The sequence below is a fragment of the Rhagoletis pomonella genome, unplaced genomic scaffold (assembly GCF_013731165.1).
Source record: "Rhagoletis pomonella isolate Grant_MI unplaced genomic scaffold, Rhpom_1.0 Rhpom_scaffold_00007, whole genome shotgun sequence".
NCBI lineage: Eukaryota > Metazoa > Arthropoda > Insecta > Diptera > Tephritidae > Rhagoletis > Rhagoletis pomonella.
This window is the reverse complement of record NW_023458561.1, coordinates 12,086,140-12,101,773: the sequence shown is the minus strand read 5'-3', so window position 1 is coordinate 12,101,773 and position 15,634 is coordinate 12,086,140. Positions and strand designations below refer to the sequence as shown.

The window sequence follows — 15,634 nt, the reverse complement described above, 5'->3', positions numbered from 1 at the left end:
TGTGGTTCCTGCCCTGCCTTCTTTATTATCATTGGAGCTCAATATCAATTACTATGTAATAATCTTCATTGCATATCAGGGTGGATGATAAAAAAAGGAAATATTTTGCAGCCTTAATGGATCGATTGGGCAATGAAAGTAAGGCAAACTGCGATTGTCTCTTTATGAGAAACTGTTTTTCGTGGCAGAAATACACTCGGAGGTTTGCCACTGCCTGCGTAGGTACGACCGCTATTAGAAACCACTTTATTTTTTATTTTATTTTTTTTTTTATGTTGGGGCTTGAACAGAGCTTGAATCCAGGCCCTGCGGGATGGTAGCGCGCATTGCTAACCACTAAACCAGAGCGGCCGCCTGTGTGACAACATAAAAAAGGCTAATTTCAATTGCTATTTGGGTGTCTCTGGTGTTATCACTCTTCGGATCGATTTTTATACCCGAGCGCACTTGTGCACTTTGTGAACTTTGCTCACATAACGGTTGTTTGTAACAGGCAAAACGAATCGAGATAGATATAGACAAATGTATACATAAATGATCTGAATGAAAAGAGAAATCGATTAAGCGGTGACTGTCTGTCCGTCTGTGAACACGATAACTCGAGTAAAAATTGAGATATCTTAACGAAACTTTGCGCGTGCACTTCTTTCGGGTGTAGGACGGATGGTATTGAAAATGGGCAAAATCGGACAATTACCGCGCCTACCTCCCATATAACGGTAATTTTCAGAAATACGAAAACTGCGATATTTTAGTAACCACTGAAGATTATTCACTCAAAATTAATATTTACAATAATTTGTGGACGAAAAATAAGAATATTATAAATTTTTGGAAAATGGGCGAATTCACGCACACTTATGGTTACATGTGTATATCTTGGTAAACGCTACACCAATTTCTTCCAAACTTAGCATAGTTCTTAGCCTTGCTTCAGCATACCAAATGGCCGAAAATTTTTAAAATCGGACAATAACCACGCACACATCCCATATAACGGTAATTTGGACAAATACAAAATCTTCCATAAATCAGTAAATATTAAAGCTATTAAATTTTGAATAAAAATTAATGCTTGCAACAATTGTTTACCAAGAAATACGTTCATGACATAATTTTGGAAAATGGGCGTGGCACCGCCCACTTATGATCACACATATGTATCTCGGTACCAATTTGTACCAAATTCGGTATGGTTATTGTGCTTGCCTCATAAAAGCAAAACGTTGAAAATTATTGAAATTGAATTAAAATTGAGGCCGCTTTTCATATAACGGTAAATTTCAGAAATGCTTGAAACTTCAATATTTCGAAATTTAAGGACGCTACTCAAAATTGATACACCCCGGTTTACCATGTAGCGGTAGCTTTCGGAAAGGTGAAAATCATATATTTAATACTTGCGCCGGGTATTTAATGTTCGGCTCCGTCCGAACTTAGACTTTCTTACTTGTTAATATTTAAATTGAAGATTATTAAATTAAATTAAATTCAGCGACTATCAAATAGCAATACCTCTGCATAATGTGCAATTTTCCCTTGACGTTCAGCTGATAGTCAGGGTGCAGTCACTATGACCGCTACCTGCTTGCTATATTTGTACCCTTATGTAGGTAAATGCAATGACTATGCTATGTATGTATATAGTTCAACAAATTGCGTTATGAGCTACTTCCTCAACTTCTCTGTGATCCACAAATTCTTATTTTGGCTCGTATCTGTAACCGAAAACCACCGCTCTTCGGCCGAACGAAAATTGGTTTATTATTCACTTAAAGTAGTCTTAACATTTTTGATTTTCGCGTTAAACATTCTACTTTATGCAACTTTATACTAATTTTAGATGATTAAATGCATACAATTGGTAAATATAATTATTGTTTTTTTTTTTGATAGCTGAATAATGTAATAATGAAGGAATAATGTTGAATATTATTTATGTACATATGTATTTATGTATGACATCCAGTTCAAAGATGAAGCAGGAGTGGCTAGTTTTAGATAGTACGTATATCCTCATGAAGCAGAAGGAAACTTGTACGACTGCAGATGTGGGGTTCTATGTATGTATGTTCACCGATACAAACATATTCCGAAATTATTGGTAAAGCCTAAGGATCCTTGGTATTATCTGAAACAAAAAGCAATTGTAAATATTAAACACAAATCAATGGCAAGATTATAATATAAAAATAAGTTCTACGAACCAAAATCCCTACATAAATAAGTAAATACATAAATTTCAAAATGCGTGAAATTGGTTCGAAGGATCATAAACACCCTGCAACCTTTTTTTCAGAGCATTCTGAATTGTAGAGAAACTGTAAGGAATTTGAAAAAATCTCACCCGATTTTTTGCCGGATTTTCTAAAATGAAATAAACTGTGCACACTTCGATTCTTTTACGAAATTTTGGAAGAAAATCGGTAAAGAAATGAAAATAATGCTGCTATGTGAAGAATTTCTTTCAAAAGTTTTTCAAAATTTGCTTTACTTTTCGTATAGAAATTTCTTTACGAGCTCGTGCCAACCACTTCATATAATTTTCTTTTAAGATTCGCAAAAAAAACGTTACAGAATTAAGATACTCCTAAAGATTTCGCTTTTGTTTGCAGGGCATACATAACATGTACCTGTATGTATATATGTATGTAGGTATCAGTGGCCTGCACGAATATGTTAGGATAGTACAAGGACGTTATTAACTAAAACTTCTGACAATTACCACGGTATTTCACCCGAATTCTGTGGATTAATTAAACAAGAGAAATGTAGATATCTTAATTGTATTAGGTAGCCGGGAAAAGTAGATAAAATTGTGAAAAAATAAATGTTCTCTATTGAACGGTATAGGCCAAGTACGCTATACAAAATGCATATTTATTCATTGTTCCGCTGTGTCGAAGGCGCGTTACACATTTGAATTTGAATTTATTTATCAACAAAGAGTTACATTAGTACAATAAGAATTGTGTTCTTTTTTAGTACAACAAAATTTGGTACGCATAATTAGGACATAGGAAATATTGGTGATTACACAGGACAAAACAAAATAAATAAATAAATAGGTAAATAATAAATAATACATAATACATAATTCTTAATTCTAAATTAAACTAATTTAAATTCTGATAGCCTGCTTGGGTTTTTAGAGAAGTGCGAATATATGAGAGTTTTATAGTTGCTTTTATTTAACTTGCCTCTTAGTGCAGTCGGAATGGAATTCCAACTTCTAATAGTATTTATGAAAAACAGTCTAGTCGATGTTGCGAAATTGAAATCGGGTACAATAAGATCCCTGGTGCGCTCAGATTTTGGGAATATCAGCTTGTCATAAAGATAAGAAGGCGACTTGGTAATGATTAGCCGGTAAAGAAATATACAGCTCCGGGCCGTTTGGTAATCATGTATTTCACATCCCAGCAAACTCGTTCTCCACTTCGAAATGTGGTCAAATTTTCTTAGGCCGTAAACGTACCGAGTGACATGATTGGATAGCACAGATAACTTATGAGCTGAAACAGAGACCAATTTATTGTAAACCAGCTCAGAATAGGTCATTAATGGTATTATCAATTGTAGTGCAAGCCTACGCCTAGTAGTAATTGGCGTAAATATTGCACTTTGGTGTAGACTTCTGAGAGTACCATAAACTTTACTAACTACCGAATTTATATGATCAGTGCAGTTCAAAGACGAGTTAATTATAAAGCCCAAATTAGTGATTTTACTTACAAATTGTAATGGTTTATTACCAATAACTAAATGAGGTATGGCAGTGGTATTAAGCTTCTTCTTTGCAATTGGTAATACATATGACTTACTAGAGTTCAGGAGAAGATTATTATCCTTAGACCATTGCTCAATGGCATCCAGGTCACAATTAAGTTGGCTTACTAATACATCAATATTTCCAAAGTTATTAGATAGATATATCTGAATATCATCCGCATAGGCATGAATATTTGCAAATTTACATGTAAGAAAAACATCGTTTATGAACAAACTGAATAGAAGAGGACCAAGGACTGAACCTTGAGGAACCCCCGAGGAAACCGGCTCAAGTTTAGAGATGTTTGTACCGATTCGTACACACTGGGATCTGCCAGATAGGTAGCTCCCCATAAGCTTCAAGGAATCCTTTCCAAATCCGAAATACTCTTTAAGTTTAGTACACAATATGTCGTGATTAACAGAGTCAAATGCTTTTGAGAAGTCAAGTAGGCAAAGTAGTGTTAGTTGATTTTTGTCATATGACAAGCGTATATCATCAATGATTTTAAGCATTGCCGTTGAGCAGCTATGTCCTTTCCTAAATCCAGATTATAAATTGGAAATTAGACTGCGTTTATGAACATGCTCATTTATTTGTTCTGCCAACAACGCTTCAAAAACCTTTGAAAGTGAAGGTAAAATACTAATAGGCCGGAAATCATTTGGTGCATTTCGCAGTGATTTCAAGCGCTATTTTTAATAAAATTTTCCGGAAAAGTTATATTTTTATTATGGAACTTTCAATGTCAGGTATGGTTCTTATTTTAAAATGCAATTGTGCTGGGAGAATATGTGTATAAATATTTTATAAAATTCTGTGTGTCTGTAAGCCTTAATACATATTGTAAATATTTTAACGTTATACATACATACATATACATATACATATAGTTTATGTGGCAGTGTAATGTAGTAATAATTTTAATTTCTATGTAAAGAGCCATGATTCAATAATACAAGGTTGTGTAATTTGTGACAGCTAAAATTTGACACTCCTTTATCTAGGTTTGTATTTTGGAAGTGGGAGAAAGGGGAAGAATGTGATCGCCTTTTGCGATGGTGTTTTAATTGGTGTTTTAATGAAAATACTAAACAATACATAAATATGTGCATTTTTGATTTAAGTTATTCATCATTTCCTGGAACCGACCGTTCAGCAATGCAAAAACGAAAACTGCAGATCAATAGAACTTTTTATGCTCATTTCAACCATGCCATTCGGCGTAAGTAAAAAAATCAAGACGTTCTAGAAGGTTAAAGTATAACCGATAAAAAAACTAATGACGCCACCATAAAGATTATTGATTTGTCTTTCAGCTGGTGTACATAATTTATAGCTTCTTGTATTTTTAAACCAAAACCACTAAAAACGAACAAATGTTATTTTTTCATGAAACAATCTTTTTTGAAAAAAAATGCATAATTAATGGTAAAGAAATTTATATTATTTAGAACGTACAAGTTATTATCTTTACTTCGATATTACATATTTTATCATGATGTACTTTGGGGTTTCCACAATTCAGTGATAATAAAAAATACAAATAAACAAAGCAAATAAACCTCTTATATCTTCGTTATTTTTGGCCTGCGCCAAATATCGTTGTAATCAGCGTAAAAAGTTCTATCTATCGGCATTTTTGGTTATTTTATAGCTAAACGGTCACTATTCTACAGTTGTTCTAGAAAATTACGCAAACGAAGGTGATGCCAACGAATATTTAGTCTGACGAATTTTTGGGTTTACTACTAATATCACTAGAAACTGTAGTGTAAGCAACATTCTGCACAAGTAAAGGAGCCGATTTTATGTGTGGGAGCGAGAAGACTGTTTTATTACAAAACCTTTCTATTACTGAATCATGGTAAAGATCATATATTTGACTACTTAGGGATGCCAGTGAAAAAAATTCATCGATGTATTTCCTTCATTCGATGCATCGAAATATGCATCGATTTGCATAGGCCTTTAAATTGCAGGCACAATTAAGAGTTCCTGAAGATGACCCTAGATTGAGGTCGGAATATCGACATTAAAAATTAACAAACTAAAACCTGTGTTTTATGTATTTTATGGGCCTATCAAATAAAAATTACAACAGTTTACAAATTAGTTACTGAACTAATTACGTTTCTAGCGCCACTTTTTAGAGTCACTCGTGGGAAATAATGCAAAACTCAGATTTTGGTAGTACATATTTCCCATTCAAAAATGAAGTAAAGAAATTTTGCCTTATTGCCGTTTGTCTTATTGCCCACAGCCTCCCTCGGACCACTATCTTGTTACGCACCTACCTCTGCTCAACCAAAAAATGTGCGCGCAACAATGCCTTACCCAGTCGGAAAAGTAGTAATGCATTACATGCGTGATAAATAATATAATGTATTTCTTATGCGTTCTCGATAATATTACTGCTAACTATGTAATCAGCATTCTAATGTATTCAAAAAGTTCCAAAAATTTCATATTAAAACACATTCATTTCTCGATGCTAGGTAATGCTAAATTGAATGCCCCACTTTACTTAGGACATCACCCCGGGGAAAAAATGCATTTTCGAATGCGAAAAGGGTTGTTTTACTGATAATTTTTCCCACTAATATACATTACATTTGCCCACTGAGTATTGTCGAAAAGCTGAAGTCACAACAGACGGCCAATTTATTCTCTACTCGGCTCTCACATCTGCTCTCTAAGGTCGGTATTATGCAGACAAACTTTTGTTTGCCAAATTAAATGGCGGCTGCTTAGTTTTCTCGGAGGTGGTTATGTCGAGTTTGAGACAGGGTTGCCCGTTCATTATGGTTTTCATGGCTATTGCCAACAGGAAATGAGAATTTCAGATGTAAATAACGCGCATAATTAATCTATTTTTTATGATATCGTATATGCAATTAACTGTGCCCTAATCTTTGAAGCTCCTACATCATAAATTCATTTCTCTTGCTTTCGGTATCACGGAAATTTTTGTGTATAGCAACAATTGTCTAAAATTTTTGTATATGACAACACCGAATTTGCTGCAGTTTGAGCAAACAAAATTAGTTTGCTGTGAGAGTCGCCAAACTCGCTCTCTCCGAGTTTGCTGCAACAACAATTGCACGCAGTTTGCCAAACAAAATTTCTGCATAACACCGACCTAAGAGTACTCTTCAACAAACCGACAAACGCGAGTAGTGGAACCACATTTCCCGATAACTACGTACCGCTGCTGAAAAAGTAGTGGGTTTCAACAAGGCCGAAAGAACAGCTGATACGATGAGCAGTGTCAAGAAGTTACAGAGAAAAAATATGGCGCCTACAGGGCCATGCTGCGATCGGGCGCAATATGAGCCCTGTGATACCATTATATGGAACTGAAGAGGGAAGCGAGATGTATTCGCAGCAGAAAGCATAGAGCTTGAAATGCTGACCGACAGGAAAAACGGCCGAAGTCGATGACCATGGTGCTTTGCCCCACCGTCTGACTATGGCGAGGTACGAATAGCGATTATACGGCTGAAAACCACAAATCTACTTCAGCTGATGGCCTGCTAGCCGAGCACGGAGGCGAGGCGCTGGTAAGGTGCAGAATATGAACACTTGCCCGACGACTGGAATTAACGTGTAATCTGCTCAATTCTCAAGGAATGCGACCCCGCCATACGCGCTAACTACAGCGGGATCAGCCTTCTAAGCATAGGTTACAAGGTCTTATCGAGTGTATTGTGTGAAAGACTGAAGCCTACAATCAACGAACTGTTTGGACCGTATCAGTGTGACTCCTTAGACCTGGCAAACACCACAGATCAGATATTCATAATACGCCAATACATGGAAAAGACACGCGATTTTAAAGCATCATGCCAATGGTGGTGTATGGCGCGGGGCATGGAAATGAAAACATGATGGAATACCGAAGCCGATTTAACGATGAGCTGTATGAGCTCAGTGATGCCAGACATTCTCTGTTAAATATCCCACGGAAATGGGGAAAAAATCCCTCAATTACCCACATCTTGAAAATTTATCCCACAAAATTCCCAACGAATTTAAACATATACATGTTTCAGTAGTAAAGAAGTAAAATTCATATAAAATAATAATAATAGCTTGGCGCTTACACATATGTGCTTTTCCTCCAATTTGTGGCGGTCCCCTTGATGTCACACAAAGGGGAGGGACCTACAGTTTTACGCCGACTCCGAATGGCGAGTGTATTTTTATGAGAAGCTGTTTTTCATGGCAGGAATACACTCGGAGGTTTGCCATTGCCTGTCGAGGGCCGACTGCTGTTAAGAATTTTTTCACTCATTCGTTTTTCCCCTTTCATTTTTTTGCTCACTCACTAAGGGCCTTGGTGACTTTAAAATTGAAGCACATTCATGTGCTATTTAACATTTCATCAGATAATTTGTTCCGCTTTTTACATGAAACACCAGTTACAACTGAAAAGATTCTTTCTTACTCAGCGCTTGAATTGGTTAACGTAAGAAAATTTTCGAAATTGTCCTTATACTTTTTAACAATTATATACCATTTCACACCACATCACATCTTCAGAACAATTAATTACGTAAGAATGTCGAATATTCTTGAATTTTGATCAATTATACAACAATAACTGCGTCAAAAGAAAATCCCTTATTTATATGAAGTGTCCCTTTTTTCCCTTTTAATAATTTTTGATGCAAAATATCCCTCAAATAGGGAAATTACCCACAATCTGGCATCACTGTATGAGCTTTACAATGATATAGACAAAGTGTAGTTAAAAAAAACTAGCGGCTACAATGGCTAGGACATTTCGTTCGAATTAACAGAAACGCTCCAGCTCTGAAATTATTCAACGCTAATCGCGGTGCTGGTAACAGAGAACGAAGGCCTCCTATGCGTTGTAAAGACCAGGTTTAGATTGGCTTCACTTGACTTTTACAATTGGCGTCAGTTGACGACTGGCGAGCTATTTTGGACTCGGTCAAAATCGCTTAGGCGGTTACAGCATCACTAAAGAAGAGGAAGTACGTAATACCTCTATGTATATTGCTGGTGATTTTTTTTAAGGGAGAAACCATCGAAGGCCTGTTAATTAACTTCCATATGCTCTTTAAAAACTTGCATTGTGGTGAAATCATGCATAATTTAATTAACTTGAAGAGTTTCTTTTTTACTTTCTTCCAGTCTTAAATGAGTTTATTTTCTATACACTTAACGTCAACACAATTTTTCACAATGCATGCAACATTTTTATACCCGAGCGCACTTGTGCACAAGGGTATATTAATTTTGTTCACATAACGGTTGTTTGTAACAGCCAAAACGAATCGAGATAGATATAGACAAATGTATACAAAAATGCTCAGAATGAATAGAGAAGTCGATTAAGCCATGTCTGTCTGTCCGTCCGTCCGTGTACACGACAACTCGAGCAAAAATTGACATATCTTAACGAAATTTGGTATGTAGGTGTCCATTAATCCAAGGTAGGTTGGTATTGAAAATGGGCGAAATCGGACTGTAACCACGCCCACTTCCCATATAACGGTAATTGCCAGATATACTAAAACTGCGATATTTTAGTAACTACTGAAGATAATTCACTCAAAATTGATATTTACAATAATTTTCAGACGAAAAATAAGATTATAAATTTTTCGAAAATGGGCGTAGCCACGCCCACTTATGGTTACATGTGTATATCTTGGTAACCGCTGCACCAATTTCTTCCAAACTTGGCACAGTTGTTGGCCTGGGTAAAGCATACTAAATGGCTGAAAATTTAAAAAATCGGACAATAACCACGCCCACATCCCATATACCATATATAAACCTTCGATAAATCAGTAAATATTAAAGCCAATTTATTCGAAATTGATGCTTGCAACAATTCTTTACCAAGAAATACGTTTATGGTAAAATTTAGGAAAATGGGCGTGGCACCACCCACTTATGATCGCATATATGTATGTATATCGGTAACCGTTCTACCAATTTGTACCAATCTCGGTATTTTTATTGTGCTTGCCACATAAAAGCAAAACGTTGAAAATTATTGAAATCGGACTAAAATTACGGCCGCTTTTCATATAACGGTAAATTTCAGAAATTCTTGAAACTGCAATATTTCGAAATTTAAGGACGCCAGTTTACTCAAAATTGATACACCCCGTCTTACCATCTAGCGGTCGGTTTCGGAAAGGTGAAAAAACATATATTTAATACCGGGTATTTAATGTTCGGCTCCGCCCGAACTTAGACTTTCTTACTTGTTTTGTTTGAATTTTTTATAAAAATACAGTTTATACTATGCTAGCCGGCCACGGATGCGCGAGAGTTCGCCACGTGCTGAATGTATGCATATGTATGTACATTTACGTATTTGGAGAAATAAATCATATGTCATCATGTACTTCGTTTATTATATACATACAAAATCGTGTCTAAATCCGTTCAGTAGCGTGGCTAAAATATCTCGCCTTTCCTTTATACTATATATAGAAGGTAGTAATTTAAATACGTGGCACACCTAGACAGGTGGCAACCTTATTGAAATTCTAAGCAAAAAAACATCCTTCTCCTGTCGATACAGAGTGTATTAAGAGAACGCACGTTAAAAGTATGCTTGCTACAATGAACGCTTGGCAGCGAATGCTTGGGCCACTAAATTAACATACTAACGACAGATAAATTAATATTTCATATCAACTAAACTAACATACTAACGACAGATAAATTAATATTTCATATAAATAATTGCATTAAAAACGATATTTCTTGCCCGCGCTTGATTAAAAAGGGAAAATATTTCACACAATTTTATTTATTTACAACAGCTGAAGAACAACGCACGCGAAAAGTTGAGAGTTGGCCATCTTTTTGCTTTGTGTTGGCGTGAGCGTTGCCGAATTTTGGCTATGTGGACGGCTGCATTTGAATTCATGTGTAACGTAGAACACAAAGAAACTGCAAAACTAGCATAGACATCCACCCTATCGTCGGTAATGCAGACACCGAATTAAGTTCTTACAGGCTAACCTAATATTCGCGGCTTGCGTTTTGGTACGCATGCCGTCGAATTTGTTTTTTTGCGTCACCCGAAATTGACTTGCATGCGTTTGTATTTGATTTCATTGAGCGAAACGTCAAATCAAAATGTCACGCAGAACAAAAATTGGAAATTGAGTTAGCTTCATACGCACGCCGTTCAATTTCGGTTGATCTCACACAAATTGCATGTGCATGAGAAATTTTTGACAATAAATTGGCGGCGTGCGTGAATATTAGGTTAGCCTGTTATTCATTTTAAATTGGATTCCTATTTGAATTAGTATGGTGACTGCATTACAGATGAAAAGGCATATGTCGATGCTAATTTTGCATTTTCCCTGTATTCTACGCTCTCTGAGTTTTGGTCAGTGTTGTCATCGAAAATTCCCTTTATCCGAGATAAGTTTGGGAATTAACTCTAGGACTTAATCCGGATCAACTGCAGTTAATTCCCGAGATAATTCCGAATTAACGAGTTGATCCGGATCAACGCTGCCGACTGTTTATGCTTTATTTGAACTTTTGGGTAATCATAATAATTCTCTATTAATCGAATAATTGAGTTATTTACTTTATGATTAATTAAAATTTTTAATAAACAATTAATGGCACAGCCCTATTCTGCACGCGTAATTTTTAATTTGTACATTGAACGAATTTTTTTCCTTACTGGCTAACCAGAATGGTGAGCTGTCGAAACCTAAAATATTTTAAATGTTCTAAACCGCCAACAATATGCAGCTGTGGTTGTTGTATATTATTGCTGATGTAGCTAGCGAAATAGCTTGTGGCTGTGGTACTACATTCTGGTTAGCCAGTTAGTCCACTAGGGTTGCCAGATTTTGAAACGGAGAAAGGAGTGCATTTATATTTTCGATAGAAAAAAGCAGTACAAGACATAAAAGAGGAGTACAATTTTTTTAAATTTTTTGTGCAATTTATTGTTACAAATTAACATTAATCAGGTACAAACAAACAAAGATATCTTAGAAATCTTTTTAAAAGCAAAAATAAATGTTAAAAATAAATAACTAAATGGGTTGGCTTTCCAATTAGGGCGGTCGTTAAAGAGATGATGATCGAAGAGAGAGTAGACGTGGCACCTCCAAACGACCTTTTTAGAGACGGCATGCACCACCATTGACAAAAACTTCCCACCACCTCGGCCCCCTAGGGAACCCTTAGAAAAATGGCCAAAAGTCACAATTTTCACTTGCGTCTTTTCGCTTGAAAAATTCTGAATATTTATTTGCACGGGACTTTTTATATACCCTTGATAACAGAAGAGGTGCCTGACACTCTTCTTCGGCAACACAGAAAAGAGAATCCTACTTAGTAAGGATTATAATCCCTAAGAGCGGCCGAAGGCCGTCTAAGTAGAAAGGAGTTAAGTGCAAAAATACTGTGGTTACCGAAGCCAGAGTTATATCCACATGAAATGTTATACACAAAAGAAGAGGGGTTTCTCGTCCTTTCTTCGGCAACACAGAAAGGAGACCTATGTGGTCGGGGGTTGCATTTTTGTCAATGGCGATTCATGGCCTCTCCAAAAAGGGGGGTTGGAGGTACCCCGTCGCTCACCGCCTCTTCAATAACCGCCCTTATAGGAAAGTTTCCCCAACTAAATTCTACAAAAGAATTATAGACATTTCCTGAACAAAAATTTAAAAGCTAATTAATAAAATTTAAGTAAAATCTGTGGAAAATTAACAATAAACTCCTTTTTCGCAAAATCTACAAAAATCCCTTTTATTTAAAAAAAAAAAACAAAAACTGTGTAAAACTAATAAAGGAGTACATTTCCAGTTAATTTTTCTTGGGAGTACAAGGGAGTACATTGCAATAAAAAGGAGTACGTTTACTCCCAAAAGCAGTACGTCTGGCAACCCTATAGTCCACTGAGATGAAATGAGGGGAAAAATTTATCTACATTAGAGTTATGACTCAGTGAGGCTCTCTTCGAAGGTACTATAACGTCAAAAAATATAAACAAATGACAACTCTTCTGTGAAAGCGGGAAGGAATTTATACTTTCTCTTTGGCATTTTCTAGGGATAATTAAAATACTATAAACACACATTTTTATATTCTATAAATTTTGTCGCGAAAACTTAAATTCGAAGTAAACCACGCACGAACAACATACGAGCAAAACAAATCAAAAACAGCTGATGCTAATTAGGAAGGGCACTTTGCTCTTAAAGGTATGTACATATGTATATCGATCATCGACTATTGCTTGTTCAAAGTTCAATTATCTGGAGAGGTAATTATTTCACAAATGAAACTGGCGGTGATTTCGGAACTTTTATTCAAATTTGTGCAATTAAATCGAAAATCGGGACACTTAAACGGAACCCGGGACATTTGAAGGTTGGATATAAATGTGTTTATAGTGTTTTTTATTACTTCTAGAAAATGCCAAAGAGAAAGTGTAAATTCCTTCCCGCTATTTATTCATCAGCCACGGTGGACGGTCAAACATTGTTGACCATACCTACGGTGACCATATTAACCAATTTAAAATAAAGGACATTTTTTTCAAAATTATTTGGAAATACGTACATACAACTTGTACGATAAAAGTACCTTACCCATATCGTAATTTAAATCAAATATTTACCAGTTCATTAACCGATTCCGGAAAATGAAGCCAAATCCTTTTCAAGGACTTCGTCATCCTTTGCTGCCAAAATACATTTACCGAAGTCAGCACACAGAGGTTCAAAATTGGAATTTAATGTTCGTAATTCACCGCAGTCTTCATTTTTAAAACAATTTTTACTAAAAACCAAAAAAAAATTATTTTTGTGAACCTTCTTTTATAACGTTTCAAACATTTTTTGTAATTTTTTCGTTTTGGGGAACCATAAAATTGTTTTTAACTAGTCTTTGTTATGTCACATTTATTAACTAATGTATTCTCAATTTACTTCAAAATTGCCACTTTTTCAGCATTTTGCACTAAAAAATTTAATATAATCAAATAAAAATTCACAAATCAGGCTCAACTGGTATCTTGCAAATATTATAAGCTTTAATAAAAAAAAATTATCAAATTAAGTGAAAAAAATGAAGGCTCCAGTGAATTACGAACACTAAATGCCACTTTAGACCACTGTGCAGCAGCGGTTTTATTGTTCTCTTTCAATGGAACTGGAAACTCAGCGTGCAACACGATCCTGTGCACAACTTTCCCTGTGCTTTATATATTGTGCAAAGATTACCTATTAAATAAAAACCCTTTAGTGGGGTGCGAAACAAACTGGCGAAGATTTTCATTATATTTTATAAGGAACATTTTTATTTTTCATTCTGAAAAATTTACCTCTGAAAAATGCAGGGCTGATTTAAAGGACAGTTTAAGAAATAAAGGACAAAACGCGTCCTTTATTTTGAAAAAAATTATAAAGGACAGGGGGTTAAAATAAAGGACTGTCCTTTGAAATAAAGGACGGATGGTCACCGTAACCATACCGCAAGTGCCAAACATAAATCGCGGTTCTGTGAGGCGTCAACTTCCAAAGATATTTCTTCATTTTTAGTAAAACAAACGTCAACACAATTGCTGCTGATCTCCGCCGCAGAGTCAACAACTGCATTTAAAATTATTAATCACCATCAATCATTAGATTGTACTACTAAACTAAGTGCACTCATGTAAGTATGTATCCTGATTCTGAAATAGCAGCAAAGCAATAAAATGCCGGAACCAAAGCAACAGCTTTAATCAAGAATGTTTTGGCTCCGCATTCACTATCAAATTTTGTAGACATATTAAAAAAAATGAGCCTTTTTACGGAATTTCAACTGATTCTAGCAATCACAAAGCGGACAAAATGTTTCCCCTTTTAATTAACTATTCACTGAAAAAAAAGGTTACAAATTAAATTATTACAACTCACAAATTTACCTAATGAAACTTGCAGATACTGTAACTTCATCTTGTATTGACGCAGTAAGCCATCACCAAATACCATTGAAAAATCTTGTAGCTTTTGGTGCTGATAATACCAATACCAACTTTGGCGGAAGGAAAAGGCAAGGAATAAATAACATTTTTTATAAATTAAAAGAAGTTTCAAGGAAAAGCATTGAGGGAATAGGTTGCCCGGTCATATACTTCACAACACAGTTTCAATTGGAGTGGATGTTGTGTCAATTGATATGGAATATGTGGTATTTAAAATATATAAATACTTTTCTATATTTACTGTAAGAACGGAGCGGCTCACAGTGTTTCGACTATATGGAGGCAGGTGGAAATAATAGTAAACCTGCACCAATTTCACTGAAACTTGACATGTGCTCTAGGTTTACTTAGAAATAGGGAATTATGAAATTTGGTAAAGATGGAATAATTGCCATGCCTTCTACTATTGTGGGCGGAAACATTAAATTTCATCCAATTTCGATGAAATTTAGTTTGTGCTCACTTTTTTTTATTAGAAAAACCTAAATATGAAATATGGGGAAGATTTGATTACGATAACGTCCAAAAATCACAAAAAATGTGGGCCCAGTTGTTAAATGTAATGGAATTTTAGTTAATTTCTTTTCCTGCTTTTCACTCTCAGAAAACAAAGGTTATACTATAAATTGACTTGACTCGCTTTTTTCAAATGTTTGGTGAGATTTTTTCATTGTTTGAAAAATTCTTTTCGCGAAATTATGCAAAAAGAGGCAAAAGAGGAAAATCAAAAATTTAGAAAATCAAAAATTACATATATTTGCAAAGTCGCGCGCAAAGATCAAATTATATATTCTAAAATTACATAAAATTCTCTAAAACATTTGTCTAATTTCAAGACCTGACGGACCGGTACTCACACT

The 15,634-nt window shown here is 35.3% G+C and overlaps 1 protein-coding gene across 3 annotated transcripts in view; it reads right to left on the bottom strand.

Moving 5' to 3' along the window:
• Positions 1 to 1,839: 1,839 nt before the first annotated feature.
• LOC118742329 overlaps positions 1,840 to 15,634 on the bottom strand; it is a 212,823-nt gene continuing 199,028 nt past the window's right edge. For all 3 annotated transcript variants that reach the window (XM_036474318.1, XM_036474319.1, XM_036474320.1), the window contains one exon: positions 1,840 to 2,131. The gene's annotated coding sequence lies outside the window, so the exon portion shown is untranslated. The remainder of the gene's footprint in view (positions 2,132 to 15,634) is intronic.